Consider the following 14,531-nt stretch of genomic DNA (forward strand, 5'->3'; position numbering starts at 1 on the left):
ATCAGAGTCAACATTTACGTCAAAACCAATAAACACTTTCTTTCTTTCTTTCTTTCTTTCTTTCTTTCTTTCTTTCTTTCTTTCTTTCTTTCTTTCTTTCTTTCTTTCTTTCTTAGCAACTCAGATGTTGAAATTCTCATTTAACATTTGCAAAGATTTACCTTTTAAAATGAAACCAAAGATTTCAGGTGAAGATTTGTCACCAAAGTGTTGCAGTGCGCTATAACTATAACTATGCGTGAATCAGTTTCTCCCAATACTGACAGCGCTGCGTTTGTCTGAACCTGACAAGAGAATGTCCAGAGAAAATGCTCCGTTGCGCGCAGCTGAAAGCCTCTGAAAGGGCGCGAGGCTCACCTGAGGGAGCTGTCCGCGGTGCTGAAGGACAGAAACCGCCAAGGACAGCAACAGGCTCCTCTTTCCAACCACACAGTCCTTCTTACTTCGTCTCGACTGTATTTACATAATAAAAAGATTCCGACATCATGTTCCGCTGCATTCATAAACGTCTGAACTCTGACCTCAGCCAACCTAACATGGCATTTCATCCTTCCGCGGGAACAAAAATCTATTTTTTCCACGTTTGCAAAACACTTTTGAAGCATTTTCTCTCAAGGACTCTATCATGTTACTGTCCTTTGATGCGCCCTGTGTTGTACAGGTCTTGCAAGTCTGCGGTGGTTTGTAAAGATGGGTTTCATGGACCTTCAGAAAGAGAGAGTTTCTGAGGTCAAGCAACACACAAAATCCACTAAAATATATCAAATTTATAACAACACTGTTCGGACAAGCAGGCTAGCCTGGAAATGACAATCTCTAAGTAATTACACATTGGAATATTAGGTTAGGGAGTCACTTTCTCACTTCTGCAAATGTAAATTATATTAAAATAAAACAAAATGTTCACCAAAACACAAATAATGATAAAATGTGTTTGCCAAATGCTTTTATTTTCCATGTATTCAGACATCAGAAGCATTCTGCTTATTTGAAAAACATTTCATAGATGCCTCACATTTTCATTTATTTTTGGAAAAAAAGACCAAAAAACATAACCTTTGAAGGGACTAAAATTCGTGGAAGTGGCAAAATAAAAGATTTCTAACTGTATTTTTTCAGTATCAAAGCTTTTTTTTGGAGGGGAAAGAATAATTCTATCTCAGATTTATTTATTCGACATTGTGGAGGTTTTATGGCTTCATAGAGGTTGTATGTTTCAAGGTCTTACATCAGAAGTGAGCATCAATCCTCTTTCTTGGCTGAGACATTCATGAAGTACTCTGAATCTCCATCAATCCCTGCCTCACTCTTTATAGTTGGCAAAGTGTATAAAACAAGGTAAAAAATTCCACAGCATCTTTTCCCGTAATAACTCCTGTGCAATCGGAGTCTTCTGGCGGCTATAAAAGGTCCAAAAAGCACTTCTCCTGGTTGTTGTTTGATGCCTTTGTTAAAATAAAGATATAGAATATGGGTGGGGGCAAGGCCCGGATGAAAATATCAGTCTTAAAAACATGCATAGATGAATGTGAGTCGTGGTGAAAACAAATCCAGCCAAAGGATCCCAGCCTCACTCCCATCCACTCTACCGTGACAGCCAGGACACCTGAGCAGGCCAGCTCCTCCCCTCTCCTCCTCCCTCCCCCGCTGCACTCCACGCACGCGGTGTCACCCCAGCCCCATACGCTTACGCCACACATGCACGCGCTCAGGACCACCTCCGGGGCCTCTCCCTGGCAGGGTCAGTCCCGAGGGAGAGGTTAGTATGATGGATGTCTGATTGGTAGCCCTCCCTTAGGGCCTCCTTCTCCGTCACCTCTCCGCGCTCTGAATTAAAAGGCCGTTTGTCTCCTCCGAGTCCTCAGCTGTAGCGCCGGCCTGCAATTTCACAGCAGTCAGAGAGCGAGAGAGACCATTACAGAGGAGGTTGTCAGGGGAGCCATCAGGGCCTGGACACGCCTGAGGGACTCTCTCTTTCCCCTCCATCTTTCTCTGCTCCACTCTCCTCCTCCTCCTCCTCTTCGGCTCAGCAACACCTCCATCCCACAGGACGCAGCCAACCTCACAAACATAAATATTCAAGGCTTCTGTTACACTCAAGCATGCATGCAACTATGCGTGCATCTAGGCATGCAAAAATGCACAAATCGCGCAGATGTCACGTAGAAGTTTCGAAATCAATTTCCCTTATTGTTGCTGCTAAAATGCATCACAATTAAAACAAGTCCAAGTGGACTCAAGACGGTCTAAAGGAAGAAATGACACTTCTTTGCAGCCTGAGGAAGGAGGGAGAACATTCAAAAAACTCTACATCCTGCAAGTATCACCCTCTCCTGTACAAAGTCTATTGTCTGAGTAATCAGCTGATATATTCTGATTTGTTTTCATGAAGTCTGTGTTTCGGCCCTGACCTTGACCTTTAACCACAACACAAAAAAAGTGAGATGGTTGTTGAAAAATATAGTAAATCTCAAGTGTGGCACAAATGAACAAAATCTGTTCTTTCTCTCTATCATATATAAGAAAGAACCTGAGCACAGTTCAGGTTGATGTTTCTGATCAAGGATCACGTTACACCTCTGTATCTTGATACGGTTTATTACAGGAAAGTTATAGAAATAAATAATATATGAGATTGTCTTGATACGTGTTATTTTAAGCTGCTACTCTGTACAACAAAGTGTAGCAGCAGGATGACATGCATGGATGTATTTATTGTATTGCATGCAGGAACATCCCAGAGTGTGAGGGCTAATGTTAACCAATCTGGACATTATACAACTGTTTATCCCACTTGTGGCCACAGGGGTCGCTCATGGACCCACTTCAAAAGATGATAACATCCATCCATACATACATACATGAAAGTGAAGTACGAGGAGAGAACCCATACAAGCACAGGGAGAGCATGTCAACTCCAGCGTGAATGTTAGAGACATCTACATGAGACTGGAGACCAGTGGTGTGAATGTGTGTGGGCGTGCTTTGACGGATTGTGACCTGTCCAGGGTGTACTCCTGCCTCTCACCCAGTGACTGCTGGGATGGATGCCAGCGCTGCTGTACCCCCATGACCTTGATTATGAATAAATGGCAGGTAACAGAAGATGGATGGATGGATGGATGGATGGATGGATGGATGGATGGATGGATGGATGGATGGATGGATGGATGGATGGATGGATGGATGGACGGACGGACGGATAAGTACTGCAACAATGCGCTGTTGCCATTGTTCAGAGCCAGAACCTGTCCAGTCGTGTCAAAAATAATATTCCAGCTGATTTATGGTATTGTGAATTGTGAAAAGGGACAATACTTAAGTCAACTACATCTTTATGCCTTAATACTGTGAGAAAGGACATTCAGAACAGTACGCTATCATGAAGAAAACAAACATGGCGTGGATGGTAAATTGCAAATATACCCCCCTCAATTACCCATAATAAAGGTCTCATTCAAACAAGCTCAAGCTCACCTTCTGAACCCTGAGCACTAAATCACACACAGTTCTGAGCGGAAACAAACACACTTGTCTGACACTTGTCTGTATTAGCTTCAGGTGAACAGAGTCACAGTCCACCATGTTGGGTTCAATTTCCACGCTGCAGTCAACTACAAAGTAAAGCTGTGTTGCTTTACATGCAACAGCCTTCAAAGACGGGTGGATGAGGGCTACAGTAGACAGTTAAAGAGGTTGAGAGCCTGAATGGAAACCTCACAACGTGTGGAGTCCAGCTCTTGTCATTGAGATATAATGAGGCAGATCACCTTTCACTGTGGACCATCCTAATGATGTAATGAATGGGGGGGAGCAGTGCCCCTTTGCCCTCACCTACTCTATTAATCAAAGTAGGGTCACACACACAGCCGCCAGGACCCAGCCTTCCCCATCTGGCAGCACTAATGGACCGAGCGATGGATTGAAGGTGCTTTTAGTTAAAGAGCACTGGTTGGTAATGAGGAAAGGAGAGGAGAGGAGAGGAGAGGAGAGGAGAGGAGAGGAGAGGAGAGGAGAGGAGAGGAGAGGAAGTAACACGGGGATCAGCCTGGGTATCTCGACTGCTCAGGAGGGAATCAGCTGTTTACAGGCATTTCTGTTGCTTTCCCATTTGAAGCCCACTCAGTTTGCTTTGACTGCTTGCTTTTTTCCAGTTTTTCATCAGGGAAATTACATGGTACAAGTCCTCTTTACTGGTTAGTTGCACTTCCAAGCAAATTGTACTGATTCTAAAGGGTGTGTAGCAGACCAGTTTGTAAGTCGTTAATCTGAAAACACAAGCATAGTAACTGTTTATAGCCTAATGTTAAAATAGCTTCACATCTAAGCTATGCTATAAAGTTTCCCACACTCTCCAGCAGTCCGCTTTGCCTCTGCAAATATAGTTTGGATTGCTGATATAAACTAGAAAACCCATCAGCAACATCCATCCATGCATTTCTTGTCATTGATGGTTCTACCTAAACTGGGTCTCAGAGGGGGCTGCAGTGCATCCCAGCGGTCCCCTAAGGAAGAGGCAGGACTTTACCTCTGACTGGGCGCAGGACACACTCCTCTCACTCACACTCCTACACACTCACACCTCATGTAATTTACAGACACCAACGATTCCCTACCAGGTTGCTCTATACTTATTACACTGGCAGTTATAATTTACAATGGGAAAAAACTATAAAACTTTTTTTTAAAAAGCATCTCCATGAGCTCCAGAGATTCGCCACACAGCTCCTTCATTAGTGTGTACATTAATAATTCTGCACTAATGTCAGAGATGTGCTGACCTTTGTGGATGCTGCCCATCACCAATGACCACAACTGGAACCAACAGGTAATGAACCATACAGAAGGTGTTAGTTCTGCTCATACGGCGTTTCTCTTTTTAATGTAATAACCACTGATGGGCAGTTTCATTAATAACATCCCCGTGTTCAAAGCAGGGTAGGAGGAAAAAGTGAACTCTCCAACCTACTTCACATTAAATGCACAAGCTCCTCAGTTAATATCTAACTTTTGACATTTCTCCAATTTGATCCACAACAATGCAAATTGAGGGTGATTATTTTTTTAAATGATTATGTAACACCATGTGACCGCATCACCTGATTATAGAATGATGCCATCGTGTCTCTTTACACTATGTAAACAAACTTAAATGCAATTACTTGCTCAAACGGACGGCGATCAATTATTCAGATGTGCTAACTATGTTCGCCTTGTGTGTCCAACCTCCTCCGGTGGGTCGACTGTGTGTAGATGTCGCGGATCTGCAGCCGAAAATGTCCCAGAGTCAGCATCAACCCCCCGCCTAAAATTAGGCAGTGGGGGTTGGACTGGTGGTGATGGTGGTGGTGGGGATAATCTCGCCTGTGTATGTGTTCTCAGCATCCCGTCCTCCCTTGGCTAACCACACCAGCGGCCACTTGAATTAGCAGCAGAGGATTATGGGCAGAGAGCCTCATTAATCTGGGCAACAAACAGTGGCCAGTGTGAATATTTGCACCCAGAAATTGAAAAGATTAAGTCCTATTTGACAATGACTGGCAGGCTTGTGCTGCAAGAGGCTACTGTTAAATATTCATATCCTGGACGCCTTCCTGTTCGCTGGCTGTTTCCTGCCTTGTGTGTGTTTGTGTCTGCTAAATGGGTTTAAGGTGCCAAGACAACGAGTGGTCTTGGAGGGAAAATCTACGGCAGAAGCTACGAAACCTAACCTTTAGCGGCAAATAGCGCGCAGATGTGCAGAAAAGCCCCTCCTTCCAAATTTAAAAACCCCTCTGCAGCAACATACTAATGATTTGAAGGGGTGGGGGTCTGCTGTGACGCCCCGTCGTTCCGACAGGCCTCGCCAGCCTGGCAGGAGATTTCGCTCAGCAAATACACCTGCTATTCATTTCCTCCGAAGCGAAGAAGGCTCGGCAGACCTGACAAAGCTATTTACCCACCTCCAGCCCGGCCTGTGCAGACGCTATCACTAATGTTTTCCCTTCTGCAGGAGATCAATATGTTTGGAGGCAGACAAACAACCCGTCTCCGCCGGGCGTCCTCCTCCCGTTTAGCAGGCCACCACTGGGGGCCCTGACGGCAGATGTACGCAAGCGAATCAACAAGCAGTGCTTCTCCTGAGTCAACACTCGACACAATCAACTGTGGAGAATCTACACGCGCTAAGGATGATCAGCGCGGCCCATATGTGCTGTAGCAGGGATCGACACTCATCCTCAGCCTTGTGCCAAGTTAGGTCTGCATTCAGACAACAAAAGACAGAAGGAGTGATGATTTAACCGTCAGCCTAGAGAATTATAAATGGGATAAGCATAAAAGTTCATTTTTGACTCTAAGCTGGGGCTTCGGGTACAGTGTGACAGTCTGGCAAAGTTGAATCCGGCAAAAGTCAACTAATTCAGACAGATTCAGAGCAGCAGATAATCTAAGCTTTAGCAAACAACAAACAGGACCATGCAAACCAGACCAAAAGATTCCAACAATCTCAGAAGCGCTTTTGAATAAGTTCCTGGCTGTCCAAGGCCTCGACTCCTCTCCCCTCGCTTCCCGAGTCGCTCGAGGGAAATCACGCCTCGGGTTGATCGTCACGGCTAAATTTGAGTTGCCTGGAAAAAAGACTGAACGGTCGGAGGAAGCAGCTTGTTTGTGTGCGCTCAAGGCTCCTGCAAGTGGAGAAAGTGCATACAGATGGTCAAAACACGATCAGCTCGTGCAAACAACCACATCAAGTCGACATCTGCGCTGCAAACTCCACATCACAAAGCCTGGCAGAAAATACAGCAACAGTCTCCATATAAGTACGGTGCCGACGGATTTTGTCCTCTGAATTTATATTAACTTTGTGATGGAATTAGTCAGGTAAAAGCTGGATGGATACCTGGTTATCCTTTTCTTGTTGCTTAATAGGGGGCCAACGTTTCACAATGAAATCAAAGAATAATCAAAGAACAACGGGAAGGTTTTCATTTTGGATCATTTTAAAATACACAAATGTTTTTAGAGCAACATTTTCCATTTTGTTTTCAAGGTTTCCCCTCGAATGTCGCAGAGTTTCTCTGCTTGGATCCGATTTTGCAGCATCGCCAAGAGGTTTTTTCCCCCCTCCGCTTTTGTCTGTGTTTTTCCTCCTAATAGCACATGTGAATGTTTCTTTTCACGTGAGACAGCCGTGCAGAAATGTGCACGTATGACAGTGGTGGTGTGTGTGGCGGGGAGGTGGGGTGGGGTTGTGGTGGCTGCAGCAGGAAGCAGCAGGGTGAGTGTGTTAAATTGTCCTGCGTTGCTGAGATAACACCAGGTCCCTATCAGCTACATCGGGGGGGCTTAAGACCCCGATGGGCGTGAGGGAAGAATGAATTTTCCTCACTACTCTGCATATTACAGGATTACACTGCACCTTTAGATATGCTCGGGCTAAACCCACCTCTGCCTTGTGGCTACACACATGTAGATTATTTGAACAGACGGGCGGTGGGTGAAGTGAAGCGACGTCGATGGCGCCTCGGTCCTGAAAGGAAATTCACTGAAGAGATAATGGCGATATTATTTTCTGTGTTTTTGTCAGTGCAATACTGACGGGACGCTAGCGCACGATCTGGAAAAGGTCTGACACCAGGAAAAGAAGGAAAGGAAAGGAATGGAATGGCCCTTGAGATGCTAAAGTTCAGAGTTCCAGCCCAGGGATGGTGCCCCAGGGGCATGCTCATGGATGCCTCTCAGATCCAGTGGGAAAATTTGACATTTTTCCCATATTTGCTCACTAGTGCCATTTTGCCAAGGACTTGACTACACAGAGCGAGGAGGGGCCTTCTCCTTCCTCCTTTTTCCCTTAGATGCCTTCTTCTCCCAGCCCCGTCTCCCCCCTCCTCAAAGCCTCTGGCTAATTACTCCCTTTTTCAAATGTAAAGCAGCAGCAGAAAGTGAGATGATTTCTCTGCGGCCGCCTCGGGGAGGAAGGCGAGGGGAGCGGAGAGAAAGAAAGACAGTGCGAGAAAAGAGGAGCGAAAAGAGACGGGAGAGGCTGAATGGAAGAAAGAGGTGACTTTCTTTCCTCCGCTGGCGAGGACCTTTGAAGTCGGGCAAGACGGGGAAGGGAGGGGTCTCTCTGTGAGGGGAAGGGGGTAAGAAGAAAGCAAAGGGAAGATCGTGTTAACGAGATGGCCTCTAAAGATGAATTAAATGGTGGGAGAAAAGAAACACGATCAGGCCGGGTCCTACTTATAGACTCCTCACAGACTCACTCTTTTGAGCACCGCAGAGGTGTTCCAAAGCCCAAATTCCTGAGCTCAGCTCTTTAAAAGGCCTGGAGTGTGGGCTGTGTGAGCAAGGGGCTACGTCAGGGGGTGATGGGGTGTGTGCATGAGTGCAAATGTGTGTGGGAGGGTCACCCATCCTTTAGTCACACATCCCAGCCCTTCAATAGGGAGGTCAGGGACTTACACACCGTTGGAGGGTCAGAAGTGGCGGGGATTACACGTCTGCTATAAGCCCCCTAGATCCTGGTGTTTTCAGTCCCTCGCACTGTTTGTTGTTTTGTGGTGGAGCAGACGAAGGAAAGAAAAGGAGACGGTCGGGGAATTAGTGTAAAGCTTGGAAGATGAATGGGCATCTTATTCGCACCTCTTGTTGGCTGTTTTTCAGCCCCACAAAACAGCCCTCCCTTTTCTTGTCACAGTGAAAGCGCGTTAGGGTTGCCTTTGTGTGGACAAAAGGAGACTCCCCTCCTGGCTTTCATGCTCCTGGTGGAGCAACAAGAGGATTTGGCCCGCCGCGCAGCACCCAAAGCTGCTCCGGCTTTGATTGTACACCGGCAGGAGAGAGCTCCGTCTCTCTTTCTTGATTAATCAAGTGATTTCAGCTCTCTCAATAACACCTTCTCTTTTTAAACACACTCTTTCTCCGTCTCAATAACCCCCCCTCAAATCCCCCTTCTCCCCACGCCTGACGTCCCACGTCTTCCCCTGGCTGAATGTTCCACAGATTTTATGATCTGATTCTTTCGTTTCCTTCCTGTGAGGTGGATCAACGTGGACATTATTAAAACAAAGAGGGACCAGCAGGTAAAGTAGAGTTTGTTCCCCAATGAAGGAACCAGGCAAAGTCCATGAAATGAGATGTTCGAGCATTCCAAATCCACGTCTGCTGCTGCACATAAGTATTCTGCTTTGAAATACTTGAGAGGCAGTTCCATTATTTCTGATGCAGCAATAGGATGCACAAAGCATCTATTTCAACATTTTAATTTACTTCATTTTCGATTTGCACAGGGAAGGCCAAGCACATGAAGTTAGGGTGAACTATTTGTATTGTGATTATTGTTATTATTATTGCCATTATTGTCAAGTGGGAGGCTGGTCATTGTGCTTGATCCACACGAGCGACGGCTTCAAGGATAAATGCACACGGTGTTAAATGAACATGTATAGAGATGTGTTAAATGCACTGCACTGTGAATAACAGTGATATTATTGAGAGACACATTTCTGGAGCGGGCGAAGCTGTGAGTGGGAATCATTTGAAAAGATGAGCTGAAATGGATGGTTTTAAATGTTGTCAAGGAGCTGGAGCCACAGTGCTCTTTAATGGAATTGTCATATTTATATTCAGTGTGTCGGGGGAAGGGGATAACTCAAATGTATCTAATGCATTTCTCTTTTGTGCTTATTTGGATCGTTTACTGTCTGTTGTCTTGGAGCCACCTTGCATGTTATTACGCGTGTGTATTATTACTCCTTGTTCAGACCTTCAAATGAACAAACTTCCTTTTATGCAGTAGTTTAGCCACACCAAGCACCAGTTTCCCAATTACCTGCTCCCATGTTTCCACCTCAAAACTGTTTCTAAATGTATTAGATTAATCAGCCCAGTAGCCTTTAGATCCATAATAAATACAGCTCCAGAGAGAAGAAGCGTGGCTGCTACAGATGCTACAAAGACAGGAGAAAAACACTGAGCGAGGATGGGGGGGGGGGGGGGGTGAGAGGTGGTGATAAACAGAGTTGGGTGGGGGTGGGGGGCAATAATAAATCAAGTTCCAGACTAATCTATTTAGCATGCTTTCACCATTATCCCGTCAGTGAAACAGCTAATTAATTAACTGAGTCTACAATGAAGAGGTTTTGAATGAGCCCATTTAGATAATGACTACAAGGAGCCGATCGGGCCAGGCATTTACAACTGTCATGCAGGTTCCAGCTTTGGCAGCTGCCCTTCACTGTGGCCGCAGCCTTCACCATCACAAACACTCAACAAACCACAGCCTGATGTTGGTTTAATGAATGCTGCCATTTCATCATATAGTCCAGATGCAACAGGGCATATGTTCAAATTCAATTTTGCTCCAAGGCTAAACGCCTTCCATGGCTGAATGAATCCCAACAAAGTTATTCAGGCAAGAAAATCCTTTCATGGCAAGTCGGTCTTGAATTGCTTGACCCTTGAGCTGTACGCATAGAGTTTGGATGTGCATTGACATACAGCATGCACTGTTCATCCTTTGCAAATATCTAAATTTGCTTCATTGACACTCTGGAAATGAATACAGGCTTAGAATATTCTTTTTCAGATTCTCTCTCTTTTCCCAAAATCTGAATGTTGAAGCAGCTGAAACATCGCTGCTTTCATAGTTAACATAGCAGGATTTATAGGAAAAGTTGGTAGAGGAAAAGTAAAAGTGATCAGTTTTACCTAAAAATGTCATGATTAAAATGGGGATATAGACAGGGATTTGGTAATTTTGAGCAAAGAATCTTATCCAGATGACCTTCCAGATGAAGGTCGCGTTGCAGTTAGCACAGTTGCTTCATAGCTAGAAGGTTCCTAGTTTGATTCCAGCTCAGGTCAGGTGCAGTGTGCATCTTTCAAGGTCCTCACCTGGTGAAAAGGAATAAGTGACCTTCTAAATACAAATAACAAACAAGAAATGGATGAATGGGCATATAGATTGAAAAGTTAACCAAGAGTTCTCCTGTTTTGTCCATATCCCTTTAAAGACTGAATGTACAGAACAGTTCCTGGTGACAAACAGGAAGAAGCCACCAACATCCGCAAGGTCAAGGGGGGATTTGAGGACTACCTGGATCATATCTTTACAGCTCAGGTCTTTACACAACACAGCAACTGTAAAGTGCACGTTTCAGCCATGAAGGACTTCCACATAAAAACTGCGATTCACGTGTTAGACCATCATGGTTCCGTGACAACAAGGTTATTGTTGAGCATCTCTTCTCATCATTGTGTTATTTATCCAGCAAACCTGCTTTGAGTCAACTGTGTGTAGAACTATGTATAAACTTATAATTCAGACAGAGAGGTTTTTAATTGATAGCTTGAAGGGATTATTTTCATGATTTAGGAGGTTTGACAAATAAGTGAACCAGGCAACAGGAAGTGACAAATCTAAGCAAAAACAGTATTTAAATGTCACAACTCTCTGTGGATAAAGAGCTCCCTGAAAAGTGTTTCACCATTTCATACCAAGCTGACAGGTAGAGAAGGTGAGCGCAGTTTAGTGCCCATCATGAGCACAAGCCATAGAATGTCGACTTTATGAACAACAATATTATAGATAGTGTATTTAAAGTGCACACAAGGCTGTTTAAGAGGTTTCCACCCCTTAACCTGCAATATTTGGTACAGCTGTCCTGCAGGTCGGGGGGTTCTGATGGTCCACTCCAAGAAGTCCTTTCTGGTGCAGTTTCCCGTCCAGGGGGTGACGCTCCTGCACATGATCTTCTTGATGGTGCAGGTGTGAAAGGTTCCCAAACACCTTGAGGGGGAGATTAGAGTCGCTGAGCTGCCAGCAAGTGCAATCTCGTATGTTTGAGGGACAATGAAATCACGTTAAAGCAGAGACCCGGCACAAACGGCACAGACCAACAATCCTAAAGTGTCAGCAATGTTTGGATTAGAAGATGTTCAGACAGCACGCAGTTGTGCTACACCTGACTTTTATTGTGAATGAGCTGTTTTTAATCTCTTTTTAGCACTTTCAGTGCCTATTTTGGGTCCATGCCCTCTGCTTTGACACCTGTCGTGGGACCTCTCTGAAACGACTCACATTCCACGCAAAAACACGTGCGGCAAAAGACGTACGCACATTCCATATTTTATAATAGGAGCATTTGTTAATCAGTGCTGCTGTTTTCGTTTAATCTTTTGAAATGCGCAAGTTTCCAACTGCTGGCACTCGACAGGTGAACTGAAACGCTGGAGATTTGTGTTTCTCTGAAATCACCTCAACGGCCTCACATTTCCAATCAAAGGGGGGGTCAGAGCTGAAGAACGTAGCAAGAATATTTAAAGGAGGAAAGAAAAAACACAGAAAGTTAATTAACTTCCGAAGAAAGGACACAAGAAAAACTGAACAATTCCTGGATGGGTTGTGTTTGATTAAAGGGACACGATTCTCGATCACAAGTGGCTCATTACTCCTGTGGATTATATTTAGGAGCTAATCCACTCATCTCTGGCTGTGGGTGACTCTCCGGTGCCACCTGCTCTTCATAAAGAACGCGTAGATAAAAACAATCTGCACTCCAACCACAAATAAGTTCAGTATCAAAGCTGCTTAAGGAATCAGACATGAAATATGCAGAGGATTTTCAGCATGTGTGGAATCAGGGTGAAATCGTTGGGCAGGTGCTGCTCCATCGAACCTCCTTTGTGCAAGTTTGCTGTGATTACATGAGCTAATGAGGGGAACCACAGTTCCACACCCACGGGTCACTGCAGATGCTTCGCCCCCCTCGTACGCCCCCAAACTGCCCAGCCCTGTTCACAGTGTGGGAAAAGCAGCGTTAAATCCAGACCACCATTCCCAGCACAATGGCCCAGAAGGTGTTTATCTCACTGCCCGAGTCACTGATCGGGGTTTTTGTCTTGTCACCTTCTCCCCCCCACTCGATCAGCAGCTCAATCCACTCCATCAGATCTTTTCTTTCCCCCTCAATAATGGTCATTCTCACATCAATACGCGGGGCTTCTTTCAAACTGCCCATTCCCAGAGGTGGCCTTCTCACCCCGGGGTGTTCTGTTTGTTTGCACCTCAGTCGAAGGACCTGAATTGAGCAGCCGTTGAGGGTGGACTTGTGGTGTTAAGGGTCATAATGAAGGGGCACCGATAACATAAATGATTTCAATTACCACAACACGGAGGATTATGTAGACCTGTTGCACATGAGTTGTTGGGAAAAACATGCACGAGTTGGCGACCTGCGCTGCAACGCTCCTCGGGTTCAAAGGTGACGTCACTACCTTTGAGAGGCAACAACATTGCTCTGGAACTATGTCGAAATTTAATAATTATTAATTAATATATTTAATTAATATATGTGGAGGAACATGAGCCCTTTAAGGGTTTATAACCTAGTGGTGAGGGTGCGGATAGCGGAGTAACCTTATAGAGGCAACTGGTGTTTTAATGGATGTATGCACTAACGTAAAAGCTGCAGCACATGTTTTCTCTGAGGACCCAGAACAGTAAACCATTGTCACTAAATATGTACACACAGACACCAACAGCTATAAATGTGTCCTCCTATACGTCCACCTATGTGAGTGTTTGCTCTAATATGCCTGAAAACATTAGCATCTGTATAGCTCTTCACTAAAGCGTGCCAAAGGCCACCAAGTGGCTGCAAATTCATGAAATTAAGTTTCACTGAACAACAATTTGGACGTTGTGTAGGGAGAGAATGCAGAATGCCTATGTAACAGCATACGATGACACCAAAGACTGCAGCAGCACTCACTCAGCCATCTGCATAAATGAAGTAAAGCAGCAGGCAGAGCAGACAAAAGGTGGATTCAAAAGCTGCTACCTAGTTAGCTGCTATCAAAAAACATGTTGATGTGTTTTTTTCCTGAGCAAATAAACAAAGCCTGAGTATGGAGGGTTGTCAGTTGTGTCAGTGTTGTGCAATTTCTGCATTAAAGGGGCCTCAAGAAGAGGACGTATAAAGTAACACTGCCAGAAACACACACACACACACACACACACACACACACACACACACACACACACACACACACACACACACACACACACACACACACACAAACCCATCATTACAAATAAACCTAAAAAAGAATTTTAAAGAATCTTATAAGCCTTTTATAAACACAATGATTATCGTGCACTTGTACTGATATATATACTCAGTATATTCTTGGTGCCCTTGCTGCTACAGAATTACAGCGATTGTGAGGTAAAAATATTTGTTAGCAAGAAGGAATGTCGACCCAGGTGGCGAGATCAGTCTTCTGTCTTCACTTATTTGTATTTCCAGTAAAATTTAACTCCATCAAAATGAAATCTATTTACAGGAATGCAGTTTCTCATACCGTCGCGATGCTTGTTTCACCGAGGCAACTGTTTTCTGCCATCTCTGGAGATGTCACACATTTGCCTTTACATTCCAAAATGATTTAAAAAATAAATTACATATTGCAGGAATTCTCTCCAACCACATAAAGAAAGCGCCCCTCATTTTTTAGGGGCTGATTTCTTATTTTCATCATTCTGAATA

Source organism: Takifugu rubripes, chromosome 6, assembly GCF_901000725.2.
Source record: "Takifugu rubripes chromosome 6, fTakRub1.2, whole genome shotgun sequence".
NCBI lineage: Eukaryota > Metazoa > Chordata > Actinopteri > Tetraodontiformes > Tetraodontidae > Takifugu > Takifugu rubripes.